Genomic DNA, 5,146 nt, shown 5'->3' on the forward strand with positions numbered 1-5,146 from the left:
TGCATAATTGAAGTTGTCCTTCATTTCCACCATAGCTTATGTAGGTGTCAATCCTTTAGGCCTAGTCCTATTTAGGGCCTTAGGAAAAAGACTCACAATGTTTTATAAAGATGGGATATATAAAGGCATTACTAGTGTTGCATAATTTAGCCCCAATCATGAGAAACTAGGGTAGGAATAATCTCCATTTGTTGTAGTGTGTTAAGGACAATAATGATCTAGCAACCATCCCCAACCCTTTTCTTAATCAAATCTAGAGTCCAACTTGCTTTGGCTTCCTCCATGTATAAACTCACACTCTCTTTGGCATGTTGAATAATTTCTAGAGTTGCAAGTGCTTCAATGATTTGAATAAGTATCTCACTTCTAGGGTTAAGGCTTGACAATCTTTTGTAGATTGATTCCTTGAAAAACAATGATGAAGAGTCTCACCTCAGAGTTTTTAAGGGTGGGAACTCAAGTTTTGACGGGCAAGTCTAAGGAGAAGACGAAGTTGCAACAATCTTGTTGTCCATCAAAGAGGATGATTTCAAGTTGAAGGAGATTTAGTAGCCCAAGTGGTTGATGTACCATAGTGTTTGCATGATATATATATATATAGTGTAAACCCTCTTGCCTTGAGGATGTTTTGCCTAAGCTCCGGAATGACCATTGGTGGGTATCGTTCTCTTCGACCGATAAATGGGAAGTATTTCCACATTTACAACATTGGAGCCAATAAGTACATCACGTTAATAAAGGAATCTACGTAGGTTTGAAGGTATGATTTGTTTGCTATTAGGTTATATGATATCTCAATTATGGCATGTTCGAAGCTGCATCAACTTATAATTCCTTGATTGGGGGAGTTGATCTAGTAATTGGTGGGATGTCACTGGCACGATTCGCAGCACCATAATCAAGCACGATGGTTGGCTGATTAGCCTATCAAATAGGGTTGACTAAGAAATCAGAGCGCCGACTATGATCAGACGAGAGCTTATAAAAGGACTGATTTTCTCTGCTATGGCGTTATAAAGCTTTCGAGGCCCGCCCTGCAGAGTACAGTGATCGATGTTCTGATTCAACCCAGCAATATTTGCATAGCTTTGTAATTGGAATTATGGAAGGAATCGATCAGATGCATCGAGTTTCTGATTACACCCGATCAAGCGCCGGCCGGATACCGACAGCTTCTAAGCTTAGAGGTGCAGACCATCGACGTGATCGTAGTACTGCGACTGATATCCTGATTAACGGACTTCTGATCCGACTACTCATGGTGCTCCTGGTGTGGCCAGCCTCCACTCTCAGCTTGGCTACTTACAACTTACACAGCAATCGTTATAAGAGTACTCATAAGAGCCCGAAGAATATTGGGGCGCGCGATCGTCTTGCAGAGCGTCAGCTCCGAAACAACTATAATAACGGTCCATGGCAGCGCGCCACAGCCACTTGGTATGGAAGCCCCTCCGGCGCTGGCTCTGATGGTACGTAGCATGTCTGTCTAAATCAATCGTTAGATCTCTCCTCGCACTCTTAATCACGAAGTTTTAGATCATTAGTCTCTAATGAATGCTCTTAATCTCGAACTATCTTCTTTCCTCATGCCCCTGCATGAAATGGGTATGGTGTGAAATCGCCCTTAACCATATCGCCGTTCGTGTAGCCCAAGTATCTTACAAAATTGAGGACATCCTAAACCTTAAATTAAAAAAGACTAACAATATATTTGCATCATTAGTGATGGCCTTCACTTTAGAAAAGACTAACAACATCTTTATTTGCACATCTGAGATGGCCTCGATAAAGCCAAAAATCTTCATACTCCAGGAAACTCTAATTCTCATGCTAACTTCCTACTTAATACAAAACCTCTTCAGCTATACTAGCTCTGCCTGATGCTTTGAATACAACCTAATGGCTCTTTTACATTAGCCGCATGTTTCATTGACCATCCTCTCCACACTCCACAAAGACTTGACTTTAGCACCATGATCCCAAAATAGGTGGTCAACTAAGTGTTCACCTCTCTTTGCAAAACATTCTTTGAGAGAGGAAGTTTATAAACTTGTTTGCAATTTTATCCCTAATAGGCGATTTCTTCATCATTTACACCAGAATGTCACATCAAGTCTATTTGAGGAGGTAGTCGAGCATATCCCCGTAAGTTCTAATCACATTTCTCCAAGTGGACACCTTAGTACAAAGAAACCGATATCGTTCCAATTTAAGGTCTTCTTTGTTTAGAATCAATAAAAAATAACTATGTATAAATACCTAGAGCTTTGTTTTACTCCCAAATAGAATTTAGGAAAAATATTTTGATGGCCAACATTAATACTAACCTGAACTAGAATGTTTGTAGCTACCAAGGTTTTGAATGAAAGGAACTTCACAAGAATATAACTAGCATGGGTCACTCACCTTGGAAAATGTTCAAAATGTTTTCTCCTTTATTTTGCAAGTAACTTAAAGATAGCCTTGGATTTTTGTTCGTGGACATTGATATATAGATAAAGGATGTTTTCACATGTGTATGCTCTAACCAAGTGGAAATGAAGTCTGTATTTTGGAAGGAGAACTGCATGAGCCATAGAACTTCTATATTCTTTGCTCTATGATACTAACATGAAACCAATTAATTGTGGACACAAATGTTGGGAGTTAAGTTAGTTATGGGTATTATCCACAACTGAGTGCAAGCATGCTAACTTCAGGAGGAGCATGTGGCTATGGAGTGCTGGCGAGTAGCCCATATGGATCCAATGTGGGTGCGGTAAGCTCCATCCTCTTCAAAAATGGTCGAGGATGTGGAGCTTGCTATCAGGTATAGAACAATTACTACTTTTGGCAGGGCTATTTCACTTGGGTGAAAATGCATAAGGGTATGTTACTGCAATGGAAATGGAAAGGGGATTCCAAAGAAAAAGCAAATATGTATTTCTAAAAAAAAGAGCTGTCAACGACCGACTATAAAATGAGGGGAAAGTCCATACAAGCATGCTAGTTAAAAGGGAAAGGGAAGAAACCAAGGCAAAGGCTAGTCCTTTCAAACAAAGAAATGGAAGCATGGTAAAAATGCCACAAGCAGCTACTTTTGAGTGAATAGAATAGCACAATTATATTCTCTACAAGAGCATTAAACCATATTTTAAGGTAATAATGTCCAACATGACTATATTAATCAAGACAACTAGAACATTACAATAACCAATAATGTCCAGCATGACTATGATCAAAATGTAGAGCATTACAATAACCAGCAATGTACTCCTATACTTCGAGTAATTGGGTTGGTTAATGTGATTGGGTACAAGAGATTGAATACTGAATGGGGTAATTAGGGCGAAATATTGTGGCGCAGGTGAGATGCTTGGGAGGGCGGATTTGCTCGTCCAAGCCTGTGTGACGGTGGTTGCCACTGATTGGTGCCCCGGGTGTGCTGGAACCCACTTCGACTTGAGCGGGACTGCCTTTGGCAACATGGCCGCCACCCTCGCACAACGCTCCCCTCTTCGCAACCTCGGCATATTGCCAGTGCTCTACAGACGGTGATTACATGCTCTTCCAAATATATATATCTTATTAACCACCATAATAAAAGATCGATTGATTATTGTCTTACCACGTTTGAAGAGTGGAGATAATAATAAGAGAAGAGGTGAAAAGAGATAACATAAGACCGACTTCAAACACAGGGGGAGGGGATCAGTTCACAGGTCTCTCTACATTTAAATACTAAGTGAAGAAGTTGAAAGGATTGCAATGAGATCTACTTAATCATTGGCTAAATCTAATATGCTCAATTAAAGTGTTTAAAAGGGCAAAACTAATATCCTCAATGAAAGGGTAACTAGCATAAAAACTTGAAGTAAGGAAATATCCTAACAATCCCTTCACTGAGGCCAAGAAAATTTGTACAATAAGATAACAGGACATGTTTGCACCCAACAATACTTTTCACCTTTTGCAGAGTGCCTTGCTCATACCGTGGAATACCACTAACTTTTGAGGTAAACCAAGGATCTAGCAACTATTGGTTCTCAATGCTCATTAAATACCAGGCTGGAGATGGGGATCTCTCAAAGGTGGAGCTTATGCAGGTACATTGCAATAAAAAAGAACTAGCTCATCTTTAATACTCCAAGGTGTCATTATAAACTATTGTTGAATAGTCCATCTGCTAACCATGACTACATGTTTGCAAAATTTGTGTGCCCTCCATTCCATGCTAGTCTACAAGGAAGTAACATGCTACGCCCATTCACCTAAAGTCACTGGTGCATTGTTGAATTTCTCTAGACCCAAAAACAGTTGTACATGTAAAGAGCCTTGATGCATAATGTTGAGATATGACCATGATGAACTTTGTGCATGAGTATATGTAGTTTTAATTCATAAGATCAAGGTTCAAACATGCTCACTTTTTGACAACTCAATTGCAGAAAGGATCAGGTGATTGGATTCCCATGCAACAACTTTGGGGGGCATATTGGTGCTTGAATTGGGGCCCACTACATGCTCCATTCTCCATACGTTTGACCACCTCATATGGACTTACTCTCACCTCGATGAATGCTATTCCTGCTAATTGGTACCCAGGAGCCCGTTATACTGCTCATGGAAATTTTCCAGACACATACTTATAAACTACCACCCTCCCTCTCTTTGTTGTATAGTGTTTATTTCATCAGCCAGTTGATGCCCTCGCTAATTATCACCCGCCTTTGGCATCATATGGAAATTTGCCAAGGATAGTGGCTTGGTCTTTGTAATTCCTTATTAGCGAGAGCTCAGCTAGTGCTTGTTAAACACACTATACCTACTCATTTCAAGAATACGCTTTAAAAGTGGTGCAAAAGTATGCTTTTTTATCACATCTTAAGTATTCGAAGAGTCTCCCATCTCAATAATCAGAAGCGACGCTTTCACGTCGGGTTCACCAAGTGTCGCACGCACTACAAGATATAGACCTTATACCGACGTTTAAAGCGACGAAAATACAAACAACAAAATTTGCCCCCGTCGTCGCAAAAAGCGTCGTTATTGATGACGCCATAGAAACGTCGCTATTGGCATCACTATATGCGTCGCTATATGCGTCGCATATAGCGACGCATATAGTGACGCATATAGTGACGCAACCAGTGAATTTGCGACGCGC

At 40.3% G+C, this 5,146-nt stretch overlaps 1 pseudogene across 1 annotated transcript; it reads left to right on the top strand.

Annotated features, from left to right (window-relative positions):
• The first annotated feature begins 971 nt into the window (after positions 1–971).
• Positions 972–4,833, top strand: LOC148014790 (expansin-B3-like; annotated as a pseudogene). Its single transcript, XR_015688345.1, has 5 exons — positions 972–1,469; positions 2,700–2,809; positions 3,347–3,533; positions 3,956–4,085; positions 4,428–4,833. The product of XR_015688345.1 is annotated as an expansin-B3-like (transcript).
• Positions 4,834–5,146: the final 313 nt, after the last annotated feature.

Source organism: Lygodium microphyllum, chromosome 24 (assembly GCF_053477565.2).
Source record: "Lygodium microphyllum isolate KBCC chromosome 24, Lygodium_microphyllum_v1.1.10, whole genome shotgun sequence".
Classification (NCBI taxonomy): domain Eukaryota; kingdom Viridiplantae; phylum Streptophyta; class Polypodiopsida; order Schizaeales; family Lygodiaceae; genus Lygodium; species Lygodium microphyllum.